The sequence below is a fragment of the Pan paniscus genome, chromosome 16 (genome assembly GCF_029289425.2).
Source record: "Pan paniscus chromosome 16, NHGRI_mPanPan1-v2.0_pri, whole genome shotgun sequence".
NCBI classification, from domain to species: Eukaryota; Metazoa; Chordata; class Mammalia; order Primates; family Hominidae; genus Pan; species Pan paniscus.
Window position 1 is genome coordinate 30,338,661 of NC_073265.2, and position 14,994 is coordinate 30,353,654.

The 14,994-nt window shown below is 43.5% G+C and overlaps 1 protein-coding gene across 1 annotated transcript in view; it reads right to left on the bottom strand.

Moving 5' to 3' along the window:
* INO80 (INO80 complex ATPase subunit) overlaps positions 1 to 14,994 on the bottom strand; it is a 143,348-nt gene that overhangs the window by 117,531 nt on the left and 10,823 nt on the right. The gene's annotated exons all lie outside the window — the stretch shown is intronic.

A 14,994-nucleotide genomic window follows, 5' to 3' on the forward strand; every position in this document is an offset into this window, starting at 1 on the left:
CCCTTTCAATAAAAAATTACCCAAAACTATGAATAAACAACTATCCAAATCTACACCCCAAGCTCACTGTTGTGCACCTCAGAAAGGAAAGTACTACAGGAGCATTCGTTCTCAGCATCACCTTCAAAATAGGTGCTGCCCTCTTGATTTTGAATTCATATTCATACATATATGTAAGGTATCTTATTTATAAGGGAATAGATGTATTGGCAGAGTATTTTACTATCCTTTGTAAAAATGCCATAATGAGTAAAATTTAAATTTAGAAAATTGGAGCTAAAAGAGTAAAAGTGAGGGTGAGAAACACAGGTATAGCCTAAGCATTCTCTTTGCTACATTGTTAAAGACAACATTAGGGTCAGAACATCTTCACTAGAGACACAATCACACAATCAGTATAACAACGCTTCTCCCACCACTTTCTTGTTTGTTTTTGTTTTTTGAGACGGAGTCTTGCTCTGTCACCCAGGCTGGAGTTCAAGCAATTCTCCTGCCTCAGCCTCCTGAGTAGCTGGGATTACAGGCGCCCACCACCACGCCCAGCTGATTTTTGTATTTTTAGTGGAGACGGGGTTTCACCATGTTGGTCAGGCTGGTCTTGAACTCCTGACCTCAAGCAATCCACCCGCCTTGGCCTCCCAAAGTGCTGGGATTACAGGCTTGAGCCACCGCGCCCAGCCTTCTCCCACCACTTTCAAACAGTAGCATCTGCCTTATACCTGGTTATCTCTAAATACTTAAAGGGTTACACGAAGACTAAATAATGACATAATTTAGACTAATAAGCCCACCAAATGACGTAAATACTCAATAAACCATAAATTATTGTTATGATTTTTTTCAGACGGAGTTTCGCTCTTGCAGTAGGGTGATCTCAGCTCACTGCAACCTCTGCCTCACAGGTTCAAGTGATTCTCCTGCCTCAGGCTCCCAAGTAGCTGGGATTACAGGCGTCCGCCACCACACCTAGCTAATTTGTTGTATTTTTAGTAGAGATGGGGTTTCACCATGTTGGTCAGCCTGGTCTGGAACTCCTGACCTCAGGTGATCCACCAGTCCCAACCTCCCAAAGTACTACGATTACAGGCGTGAGCAACTGTACCCAGCCTAAAATACAAAAATACTAAAAATACAAAAATTAGCTGGGCATGGTGGCAGGCGTCTGTAATCCCACCTACTCAGGAGACTGAGGCCGGAGAATCACTTGAACCTGGGAGGCAGAAGTTGCAGTGAGCCGAGACTGTGCCACTGCACTCCAGGCTGGGCAACGAGAGCAAAACCCCATCTCAAAAAACAACAACAACAACAACTAAATTAAATGATAAGTTTTTTTGTTTATTTGTGGCGGTTTTTTTGTATTTTTAGTAGAGACAGGGTTTCACCATGTTGGCCAGAATGGTCTTGATCTCCTGACCTTGTGATCCACCTGTCTCAGCCTCCCAAAGTGCAGGGATTACAGGCATGAGCCACCACGCCCAGCCAACTAAGTGATAAGCTTTAAAGGCAATCATACATCTTTGAGTTGTCTTCTCTTTTTTTTACAGTTTTCTAATATAACTTTCCTATCTAAAACAGTGTAACTTCTAGAAAAACCAGGAGAAAATCTTCATGACTGACCATAAAAAATTCTAGATATGCAATCAAAAGCACAAAAGATCAAAAATTAGCCCATGCGAATTAAAAATGTTTACACTTTAAAATATTTCATTAAGAAAATGAAGACAAACTAGGCACAGTGGCTCATGCCTGTAATCCCAGCACTCTGGGAGACTGAAGTGGGAGGATCACTTCAGCCCAGGAAAACAAGATCAACCTGGGCAACACAGTGAGATCTCATCTCTTCAAAAGAATTTAAAATTAGCTGGGCATGGTGGCACAGGCCTCTGGACAAACTATTCGGGAGGCTGAAGTGGGAGGATCACTTACAGCCCAGGAGGTTGAGGCTACAGTGAGCCATGATCTTGCAACTATACTCCAGCCTGGGTGACAAAAAAAAGAAAAAGAAAATGAAGACAAGCCACAGACTAGAAGATACTTGCAAATCATCTATCTGAAAAAGGTCTTGTATCCACATATACAACTTTTTTTTTACACAGTTGTTTGTCAGTGTGTACACATAAAACCTACAACTCTATAAGATAAATAACCCAATTTAAAAATGGGCAAAAGATTTTGAACAGACATTTTACCAACAAAGATGTATGACTAGCTAATAGACATATGAAAAAATGCTAAATATCAATAAATTAAAATTAAAGCAACATACTACTTCATACCCACTAGAATAATAAAAAAGACAGGCTAGACACAGTGGCTCTCACCTATAATCTCAACATTTAGGAGGCTGAAGTGGGTGGATCCCTTGAGCCCAGGAGTTTGAGACCAGCCTGGGCAACATAGCAGGACCATGTCCCTACAAAAAATTAAAAAATTAGCCAAGTATGGTGATGCGTGCCTGTAGTGCCAGCTACTCAAGAGGCTGAAGTGAGAGGATTGCTTAAGCCCAGGAAGTCAAGGCTGCAGTGAGCTATCATTGTGCCACTGTGCTCCAGCCTGGAGTAAGACCCTGTCTCAAAAAACAAACAAACAAACACACACACACACACACACACACACACACACACACACACAATAAGACAGTGAGAGAGAGGGAAAGAAAAAGGGAAAAAAAAAATGTTCCAAACTCCCATTGTGGCGATAGTTCCACAATTCTGTAAATCTACCAAAAATATATTCAAAATATACTGAACTGTATATTTTATTTAAATTATGTGAATTTCATAGTTTGTAAATTGTCAGTCTTGGTAATATAAAGAAAAAAGAATGCTAAAAAATACTTTTGGCCAGGAGCAGTGGCTGAAGCTTGTAATCCCAGCACTTTGGGAGGTGAGGCAGGAGGAGAGCTTGAGCCCAAGAGTTCAAGACCAGCCTGAGTAACATGGCGAGACCTTGTCTCTACAAAAAAATTTTAAAATTAGCTGAGTGTAGTGGCATGCACCTGTAAACCCAGCTACTTGGGAGGCTGAGGAGGGAGGATGGTTTGAGCCCAGGAGGTTGAGACCTCAGTAAGTCATGAACGCACCACTGTACTCCAGCCTGCATAACAGAGTGAGACTATCCAAAAAAAAAAACTTCAAATTTCACCTTTTCAAAGTGAGACCTAACGTGTACCCACCCACTCCAGAAGATTTCAAAGAAATTGGTTTTTAAAATACAACAAAACTCCCTTAAGAGAACAGCAAATAATTCATCTTGATACATGTATAAATGTAAAAGTACTCTGCTTGGCTCCATCCCAAGCTTTTATTACAGAACAATTAATCCATGCTCTAGTTATTTTACCTGATAAGGAAAATGACACTAATTAAGGAGGTATGACTACCAAGTAATACGGAGTGATTCGAAATGAATGGAATATTTTCTTTTCTTTTTTTTTTTGAGACAAAGTCTTGTAGCCCAGGCTGGAATGCTGTGGCCCAATCTCGGCTCACTGCAAGCTCTGCCTCCCGGGTTCACGCCATTCTCCTGCCTCAGCCTCCAGAGTAGCTGGGACTACAGGCGCCTGCCACCACGCCAGGCTAACTTTTTGTATTTTCAGTAGAGACGGGGTTTCACTGTGTTAGCCAGGATGGTCTCGATCTCCTGACCTCGTGATTCGCCCGCCTCAGCCTCCCAAAGTGCTGGGATTACAGGTGTGAGCCACTGTGCCCGGCCAATGAATGGAATATTTTCAAAACTTATTCCTCAGTACCTATGTGAGTATGAAATCAAAAACAATTTGTTGAAGAAAGATCACAGTTAACTTCTAGTCTTACAATGCTCAATATATGCTCCGTTTTGACACCCAGTATACATCAGTCCTGTCAACTGATTCATCCCAGAAATCATCTTTGCAGCATATCACCACTGATGGCTGAAATGACAGGTGCAATGAATTCCCTTATGTCCACAATACCACCAAAAAAAGGTGCTGTAAGCACAAAATTCTCCACAAGAAGTCTTATGATGACATCTGGAGAACCAAGTTATATTTTTTAAGTGTTCAATTTTTTTCTTTATGGTGGCAAAAGACATAAAATTTACCATTTTAACCATTTTTAAGTGTACACTTCAGTGGCATTATATACATTCACATTGTTGTGCAACCATTACTACCATTCACAATTTTTTCTTTTTTTTTTTTTTGAGACAGAGGCTCCCTCTGTCGCCCAGGCTGGAGCACAATGGGGTGATCTCCGCTCACTACAATCTCCGCCTCCTGGGTTCAAGTGATTCTCTCACCTCCAGCCTCCCAAGTAGCTGGGACTACAGGCGCACCCCACCACACACAGCTAATTTTTGTATTTTTAGTAGAGATGGAGTTTTGCCATGTTGGCCAGGCTGGTCTCAAACGCCTGGCATCAAGTGACCCACCCACCTCAGCCTCCCAAAGTAGTGGGATTATAGGCATGAGCCACCCACCGGGCTGACAATCATTTCTTAATCACCTTTTAAGATTGCTGGCCTCTCAATTCAGCCTAGTCTTGATTAGCATGTTAAAAGCTGCTGCTGCAATAACCACTTTCATCTCCTCATTTGTCTCTTATTCCCTACAAGGAAACTGCATGGCCATCAACCTGACCCATCTGTTATCGTCCAACTTCAGCAAAACACTTGATAATTCTCAATAACCCTTTTACCCACCGTCTACCAATTGTTTCTCATTCTCTACCAAGATTACTTCAAATCTTTTTTCCCTCTTCCTCAAAATTCTGAAGTCATTCCCCGCTCATCTTGGAAGAGCCTGAAGAGTAAATCATTCCATCCTCTTTTATTTCACCTTAGCTCAATAGTTTTCTCTTACTTGCTGTGATATTTGAGTCACCAATACAAACAGACTTTATTTGTAACTTTTTTTTTTTTTTTGAGACAGAGTCTTGCTCTGTCACCCAGGCTGGAGTGCAGTGGCGAGATCTCTGCTCACTGCAAGCTCCGCCTCCCAGGTTCACGCCATTCTCCTGCCTCAGCCTCCCGAGTAGCTGGGACTGCAGGCGCCCGCCACAACGCCTGGCTAAGTTTTTTTGTATTTTAGTAGAGACGGGGTTTCACTGTGTTAGCCAGGATGGTCTCGATCTCCTGACCTCGTGATCCACCCACCTCGGCCTCCCAAAGTGCTGGGATTACAGGCGTGAGCCACCGCGCCCGGCCTATTTGTAACTCTTAGTCAAGGTGATTCTCCATACTAGTACAAAAGATATGACTATTTCTTGGCGGGCATGGTGGCTCATGCCTGTAATCCCAGCACTTTGGGAGGCTGAGACGAGCAGATTACAAGGTCAGGAATTCGAGACCAACCTGGCTAACATAGTGAAATCCCGCCTTTACTAAAAATACAAAAAAGTAGCTGGGCTTGGTGGCACGCACCTGTAGTCCCAGCTACTCAGGAGGCTGAGGCAGGAGAATCGCTTGAACCTGGGAGGTGGAGGTTGCAGTGAGCCAAGACTGTGCCACTGAACTCCAGCCTGGGCAACAAAGCAAGACTCCATCTCAAAAAAAGAAGATATGACTATGTCTTATGTCACTTATTATGGGTTCATGCCCATGCATTTGCATTTTAAAATACACACTGTGTAAGTTACTTTATTTATGTTTCCCCAATATATTACAATTAGGGCATCATACTGCTTTTTAAAATTATATATTACCTATAGATTTCATTTCAGGATTTTAAAAAGGGCATAGTAGGCCAGGCGCAGTGGCTCACACCTGTAATCCTAGCACTTTGGGAGGCCGAGGCGGGCAATCACCTGAGATCAGGAGTTCGAGACCAGCCTGACCAATATGGTGAAACCCCATCTCTACTAAAAATACAAAAATTAGCCAGGTGTGGTGGCGGGTTTGCCTGTAGTCCCAGCAACTTGGGAGCCTGAGGCAGGAGAATCGCTTGAACCTGGGAGGCGGAGGTTACAGTGAGCCAGTATCGTACACACTGCACTACAGCCTGGGCAACAGAGCAAGACTGTCTCAAAGGAAAAAAAAAAGGGTGTATTATAAAATATTTGTAATAAAAAAGGAGAGTTGGGTCTGATACAGTTGAGAACCATCTCTCTGATAACCACTGTTTATCAGAATGAATGAAGTTGATATTGCTGAGTGACTCTTGCTTTTGGATACTCTATTTAATAATCTTTGAAAACTTGGACTATTCCTTAACTCCTTGACTGAAACTTCATTCTAAATGCGGAGTACACCAAAGTTCTGTCATCTATTCCTACGCCTTAGAAAATCTCATCTTCTACCAGGAATTCAATTAACACTGCTGTATGACTGACCCTCTGGCTCTCAACTTGCACAGCATACAATCCACATGTCTAGATGCTTCTAGAAAGGCTTTCTAGATGTTTTCTAGCCCCTACAAACCCAAACTTCTCATATGCCTCCACAGCAGCTAGTTCATCTGTCTTTCCTATTTATATAACAATTATTCAGACTCAAAATCTATGAATCATTTTTTACACCCCCTTCTACTTCTCTCCTGGCATGCAGTGAGTCCCAATATGTAGTTAATTCTTCTTTGGGAATAATGTCTGGAATATGTCAGTTTCTTCCTATTATCAGTGTTTTCATTTAGCTTCTTAGCCTCACACCTAGACTACTGCTTCCTAATTGACTTTCCCACCTCCAGGTTCTTCTCACTCTAATTCATCTATGCAGATACTTCCAGATCAGTATTCCCAAATCATCATTCTTGTTTTATATTTTTTTGAGACAGAGTCTCGCTTTGTCACCCAGGGTGGAGTCCAGTGGCGCGATCTCAGCTCACTGCAACCTCCGCCTCCCTGGCTCAAGCAATTTTCCTGCCTCAGCCTCCCAGGTAGCTGGGATTAGAGGCGCCTGCCACCACGCCCGGCTAATTTTTCCTATTTTCAGTAGAGAAGGGATTTTATTATGTTGGCCAGGCTAGTCTCAAACTCCTGAACTCAAATGATCCACCTGCCTTGGCCTCCCAAAGCGCTGGGATTACAGGTGTGAGCCACTGTGCCCAGCCCAAATTCATCATTCTGATTATGCCATTAGTTCCTCAATAGTTTTCCAAAACTCAATAAAATCTAAATTCTTCAGCCTGAAATTTAAAGACCTTTATCATCTGTTTTGAGTTACTTTTTACAATTTAATCTTTTACTACTTCCCCACATTCCAGGCAAATTAAGAGTTCCTTTAAAATGTCTCTTAACTTCCTATCAGACCTGTCTCACTTCACGCAAAGAGGCTCTTTAAAATTCATCTGACTGCCAGGCGCAGTGGCTCACGCCTGTAATCCCAGCACCTTGGGAGGCCAAGGAAGGCTGATCACCTGAGGTCAGGAGTTCGAGACCAGCCATCTGACCAACATGGAGAAACCTCGTCTCTACTAAAAATACAACAAAATTAGTCAGGTGTGGTGGCGCATGCCTGTAATCCCAGCTACTTGGGAGGCTGAGGCAGCAGCATCACTTGAACCCAGGAAGCAGAGGTTGCGGTCACTGCACTCCAGCCTGGGAAATGAGAGCAAAACTCCATCTCAAAAAAAAAAAAAAAAGTAATAAAATAAAATAAAATTCATCTGACCACAGGCTCATACTGTATTGCTAAGGATGAAAGAACTATTCAATATGTTTTTGGAACAATTCTTCATTGAATAGCCTGTTCCACACCCTGAACTCTGGCTCATTATCCTGAATCCGAACTCTGATCATATTTCAGCTGCCCTGCCAACAGCTTCATGTTAATGGTAAATGTATGCTTCAGAATCATACTCACATATATCAGACTTCCTGAGCTGTGTTCATGAGTAATCCTGGGCTGATTGCTTTGTACTCTCTAGTTACTGCCAGGCCCTTATTTCTTTTCTTTTCTTTTTTTTAAAGGGGAGTCTTGCTCTTTCTCCCAGGCTGGAGTGCAGTAGTCCAATCTTGGCTCACTGCAACCTCCGCCTCCCAGATTCAAGGGATTCTCCTGCCTCAGTCTTCCGAGTAGCTGGGATTACAAGCATGAGCCACCACGCCTGGCTAATTTTTTTTGTATTTTAGTAGAGACGAGGTTTCACCATGTTGGCCAGGCTGGTCTCAAACTCCTGACCTCAAGTGATTTGTCTGCCTTGGCCTCCCAAAGTGCTGGAATTACAGGTGTGAGCCACCACACCCGGCCAACTTACCAGTATTTATATTGTACAGAATTATGTATTCTGTACAAAATTCACTTTTATATTTAATTTTACTATACTAAAAGTAAGTTTTCATTATGGGAGTGGATACACTTAACCAGTGTGGGTAGTAACAGACAAGTTATGTAGAGCTGTGCTCCTCAAAGAAGTCTGAAAATCAAAGTTCAGGTAATTCATCCCAAAGACAAACCATCTGCAAATAAGCATGAGTTGAACTGTACACTAACTGGATCCTGCTTTTCAAACTGTAGATATTTAAGTCAGTCATATCTGTGATAATTATATAAAGAGCAAATGTAATTACTTTCACTCTATTAACTATGTGGCCTAACAATCAACAAGGAGATATGTTTACATCAAACCAGGTGGTTGATAAACACTTCTTTAAATGTTAAACATTATCCTTTATGCAAAAAGCTTGGGGGTTGGGGGGGCACCTCCATTATAAAGAATTCCAAGTGGGGATCCAAATGTCCCTATTTTCTCAAATACTTAGTAAGGAGGCTACATACTCACCCATTCTACTGAGATTTATATGCCAAATGTTTCATATGTGTTTGCATTTTCATTTAAACCTTATATGATGCAGATACTATTACAACCACCATTTTACATACAAAGAAACTGAGCTTAACTAACTCGCCCAAGATCATACAAACAGAAGTGCGCCAAGATTGGAATCCAGGAAGTGTGACTTCAAAGCCCCACAAGATTAAGTACTCCAAGCGTGAAGTACTTCCAGCAAATTAGAGGCTCCTACGACATGAAACTATGCCACTGGAGTACTTCAAGGAGAATTTTAATTTATTCAATCATTTGTTTATATCAATATAAAACTTTATTTTATACTATGGGTCATAATCCAATTCTGCTTTAATTTTGCTACTCAAATTGTTCCAGCTTTGGCCACTGGAAACTTTCAGTTGGTTCCTTTGCTCCTTCGACATAACCCCATTAATGTGAAATGTTGTTGTTTTTAGAGCACTTCCTTATTTTTTGGCACAACAAGATACTCAAGGTTCATCTTATATATATTTCCTGCCCCAATCACAGAATCAACCATTTCTCCAAGGAGCACTAGTTTCTTTTATTGGAGAATAATATTAGAAACTAAGATCAGGGGCCAGGTGTGTTGGCTCACACCTGTAATCCCAACACTTTGGGAGGCTGAGGCAGGAGGACTGCTTGAGCCCAGGAGTTCAACACCAGCCTGAGTAACATAGGGAGACCCACCTCTCTATAAAAATAGAAAACTTTGGCCAATCGCAGTGACTCACGCCTGTAATGCCAGCACTTTGGGAAGCTAATCACTTGAGCTCTGGAGTTTGAGACCAGCCTGGGCAACATAGCGAAATCCTGTCTGCATGAAAAATACAAAAATTAGCCACACGTGGTGGCGAGCACCTATAGTCCCAGCTACCTGGGAGGCTGGGGTGCGAGGATGGCTTAAGCCCAAGAGACAGAGGTTGCTGCGGGCTGAGATCATGCCACCACACTCCAGCCTGGGTGACAGGGCCAGACCCTGTCTCAAAAAAAAAAAAAAAAGAGAAAGAAAAAAATTAGATTAGCTGTGCATAGTGGCATACAGTTAAACTCTGTAAACTCATATAGTGAGCATACAGTAAACTCATATAGTGGCATACCTGTAGTCCCAGCCCCAGCTATTTGGGAGGCTGAGGTGGGAGGATAGCTTGAGTCCGGAAGGTCATGGCTGCAGTGAGCATGCCATTGCACTCCAGCCTGGGTGACAGGGCAAGACCCCTGTCTCAACAAAAAAAAAGAAACCAAGATCTGGGCACTAGGTGCACTCCTAGGTGTTGTTTCTTTCAACTCTCAGCTGACAATGAATGGAAATATATTTGTGTATATTAACTCAAGTATGTACATATATCTATAAATATTTCTACACATAAACATGGAACTATTTTGTACTGGTATCTCCAACCTGAATCCATTACCACAAAGATTATTCTAGCCTCCTGCCTTGCTTATCTGTAAATTCCACTCCAACAGTGAAAAGCCTGCCTCCTGCCATCCATTTACTTAACTGTTCAATTCTAGTTATCTATGTAATCAGTACTGATTCCTTTAAACCAGTATCAGAATTGTTAACCTCTACCCCTTCGGGATGTAACTTTATCAATTAAAGTATAACGCTTATGTACAGTCCCTTTTGTCTTACAGATTCCACTCATTTCCAAAGTTACTTAAATCAGCACCTTCCTCCCGTTTAGCAAGGTTGTTTCACACATTTGTGATACAGTTAGTTTCTCCTGTCAAGATTTGCATGCCTGAAAGGCCTTGACCTCTAAAAAAAATTTTTTTAATTTGCATACATTAAAGTTTACTCTTAGGCCCAGAACAGCAGATCACACCCAGAACTTCAGGAGGCCAAGGCAGGCGATCACTTGAGGCCAGGAGTTCAAGACCAGGAGTTCGAGACCAGCCTGGCCAACAAGGTGAAACCCCATCTCTACTAAAAATACAAAAATTAGCCAGGCATCGTGGCACACACCTGTAATCCCGGCTACTTCGGAGGCTGAGGCAGGAAAATTGCTTGAACCCAGGAGATGAAGGTTGCAGTGAGCCATGATGGTGCCACTGCACTCCAGCCCAGGTGACAGAACAAGACTCTGTCGTTAAAAAATAACTAACTAGGCCAGGTGTGGTGGCTCATGCCTATAATCCCAGCACTTTGGGAGGCCAAGGAGGGTGGATCATTTGAGGTCGGAGTTCGAGGCCAGCCTGGCCAACATGGTGAAACCCTGTCTCTACTAAAAATATAAAAATTAGCTGGGTGTCCTGGTGGGCACCTGTAATCCCAGCTACTCAGGAGGCTAAGACAGGAGAATTGCTTGAGCCTGGGAAACAGAGGTGGCAGTGAGCTGAGACCATGCCACTGCACTTCAGCCTAGGCAACAGAGCGAGACTATATCTCAATAAATAAATAAATAAATAAATAGGCCGGGCATGGTGGCTCACGCCTGTAATGCTAGCACTTTGGGAGGCCAAGGAGGGTGGATCACGAGGTCAGAAGTTTGAGATCAGCCTGACCAACACAGTGAAACCCCATCTCTACTAAAAATACAAAAATTAGCCGGGCATGGTGGTGCATGCCTGTAATCCCAGCTACTAGGGAGACTGAGGCAGGAGAATCGCTTGAACTCGGGAGGCAGAGGTTGTGGTGGGCCGAGATCACACCACTGCACTCCAGCCTTGGCAACAGAGCAATACTATGTCTCAAAAAATAAACAAACTTTACTCTTCGTGCTGTAAAGTTCTATGGGTTTTGACATGTCATGTGTCCACCATTACAGTATCAAACAGAATACTTTTATCAAGCAGTAACTTTAACTAAATTAAATGATACAACTTTCAGTGGAAACAGCATGGTAAGAAAGAAGATGAAGTCAAGAGCTGTGAGCTGAATCCATTGAAAAGCCACAGATAGGCCGGGCGTGGTGGCTCACACCTGTAATCCCAGCACTTTGGGAGGCCGAGGCAGGTGGATCACAAGGTCAGGAGATCTAGACCATTCTGGCTAACACAGTGAAACCCTGTCTCTACTAAAAAATACAAAAAATTAGCCGGGCGTGGTGGTGGGCGCCTGTAGTCCCAGCTACTTGGGAGGCTGAGACAGGAGAATGGCGTGAACTCGGGAGGCGGAGCTTGCAGTGAGCCGAGATCTCGCCACTGCATTACCCAGCCTGGGGGACACAGCGAGACTCCGTCTCAAAAAAAAAAAAAAAAAGAAAAAAAAGAAAAGCCACAAATAGACTAGGACAGGCAGTTACCCACTCTGGGTCTCACTAGTTCCACTGTAAAATGGGGGTTCAATTCGACTAATCATATATAGCATTTATTAAACATTATGTATCAGGAATGGTACTAAGTACGTCACATGGATTGCCTCATTTATATCTAACAACACTATAAAGTAGACACTGATAGAGCAGGACGTCCATCCTCAGAACCGGAACCTTTGTACAAAACAGATAATTAAATAAGGGTGATGTTGAAAAACAAGAATATGTGTGCTCAGAAGCACGCCCAGTGCCACACCATGGAAAAGGGAGGTCAGCAAAAGACTGGGCCAAATCTCCACGGTCTCTTTGGAAAGAAGACAGGTCAGGCTGTTGGATTCACTTACACAGATGCCAATAAGAAAAAAAGCATTGCCTGGGGAGAGGATACACTAATACAGTATTTGGAGAATCCCAAGAAGTCTATTCCTGGAACAAAAATGATCTTTGCCAGCATTAATAAGGTAGAAAGGGCAGATTTGATAGCTTACCTCAAAAAAGCTACTAATGGCTAGGCACAGTGGCTCATGCCTGTAATCCCAGCACTTTGGGAGGCTGAGGCAGGCGGATCACTTGAGGTCAAGAGCTCGAGACCAGCCTGGCCAACATGGTGAAACCCCACCTCTACTAAAAATACAAAAATTAGCCAGGCATGGTGGCGGGCACCTGTAATTCCAGCTACTGGGGAGGCTGAGGCAGAACTGCCTGAACCCGGGAGGCGGAGGTTGCACTGAGCTGAGATTGCCCCACTGCACTACAGCCTGGGTGACAGAGTAAGGCACTTCAAAAAAAGTACTAATGAGTAATTGGCCACTGCCGTATTTATTACAAAATAGAAATGTCTGGCCAGGCACAGTGGCTCATGGCTGTAACCCCAGCACTTTGGGAGGCTGGGAGGCTGAGGCGGGTGGATCACCTGAGGTCAGGAGTTCGAGATCAGCCTGGCTAACATGGTGAAACCCTGTCTTACTAAAAATACAAAAATTATGCCAGGTGCGGTGGCTCACACCTGTAATCCCAGCACTTTGGGAGGCCGAGGCAGATGGATCACCTGAGGTCAGGAGTTTGAGACCAGCCTGGTCAACATGGTGAAACCCCATCTCTACTAAAAATATGAAAATTAGCCAGGCATGGTGGCACACACCTGTAGTCCTAGCTACTCAGGAGGCTGAGGCAGGAGAATCACTTGAACCTGGGAGATGGAGGTTGCAGTGAACCGAGATAGTACCACTGCACTCCAGCCTGGACGACAGAGCAAGACTCCACCTCAAAAAAAAAAAAAAACTGTCCAGGCGTGGTGGTGGGTGGCTGTAATCCCAGCTGCTGGGGAGGCTGAGGCAGGAGAATTGCTTGAGCCCGGGAGGCAGAGGTTGCAGTGAGCTGAGATCGTGCTACTGCACACCAACCTGGGCAACAAGCAAAACTCCGTCTCAAAAAAAAAAAAAAAAGAAAACTGGCTGTGGTTAAATGAATATATTTGGCTTTCTGGATTTTATTTTTATTTTGAGATGGAGGTCCCCTCTGTCGCCAGGCTGGAGTGCAGTGGCATGATCTCGGCTCACTGCAACCTCCACCTCCAGGGTTCAAGCGATTCTACTGCCTCAGCCTCCCAAGTAGCTGGGACTACAGGCGCGTGCCAGCACACTCACCCAATTTTTGTGTTTTTAGTAGAGACGGGGTTTCACCATGTTGGTCAGGATGGTCTCAATCTCTTGACGTCATGATCCACCCGCCTCAGCCTCCCAAAGTGCTGGGATTACAGATTTAAGAAGCCACAGCACCCGGCCTCTTTTATTTTTTAGACAGGGTCTCGCTTGTCACCCAGGCTGGAGTGCAGTGGCAGGATCACAGCGCACTATAGCCTTGACCTGCTGAGCTCAGGTGATCCTCCCATTTCGGCCTCCAGAGTAGCTGGGACTACAGGCATGCACCACCACGCCCGGCTAATTTTTTGTAGAGATGGGGTTTTGGCATATTGCCCAGGCTGGTCTCAAACTCCTAGACTCAAGTGATTTGCCTGCCTTGGTCTCCCAAAGTGCTGAGATTACAGGTGTGAGCTACCATGAAGGTCTTGGTTTTTTTTTTATTTTAACAGTAATTCCAATTAAGTAAATGATATCACTGTTTTCCCCTTCTAAAAACATGATTGAACTTCATTAGTAATGTTCAACTTTTCATCAAGATGGTGAATGCCATCTTAAAATCTACTGGAGATTGATTTTATATTTAGATTTATATAACTGGTTATGTGAGCATATTTAAATACTAGCAAAATTCCTTCATTGTCTCAGAACCAAGCACAATTCACCTGTGTTTTGTGTTTATTTGCCTCTTAAAGGCAAGGGCTGAAGATAAGGCAGCAATGTCTACATTTTTGGCCTTAACTATGCCAAGCTAATTAGAATTCCTTGTAACTAAAATGGTTCCTTTTACTTACTGAAAAGCACTTTAGGGTGTGGTTTATGTGTAATATCAAATAAAGAATAGTTAACGCTTAAAAAATAAAATAGGCCAGCCGTGGTGGTTCACGCCTATAATCCTAGCACTTTGGGAGGTAGAGGCAGGCAAATCACCTGAGGTCAGGAGTTCCAGATCAGCCTGGTCAACATGGTGAAACCCCATCTCTACTAAAGATACAAAAATTAGCTGGGTGTGGTGGCACATGCCTATAGTCCTGGTTACTCAGGAGGCTGAGGCAGGAGAATTGCTTGAACCCGGGAGGCAGAGGTTGCAGTGAGCCAAGATGGCGCCACTGCACTCCAGCCTGGCGAGAGAGCGAGACTCCGTCTCAAAAAAAAGAATTTTTTTTTTTAATGGTCTGGTCTCTTCTTAAGCCTTAACCATCTTATTCACTGAGAAGTTTCAAAAACAGGCCACACACAGTGGCTCACACCTGTAATCCCAGCACTTTGGGAGGCTAAGGTGGGCGGATCACGAGGTCAGGAGTTTGAAACCAGCCTAGCTAACATGGTGAAATCCTGTCTCTACCAAAAATACAAAAATTAGCCG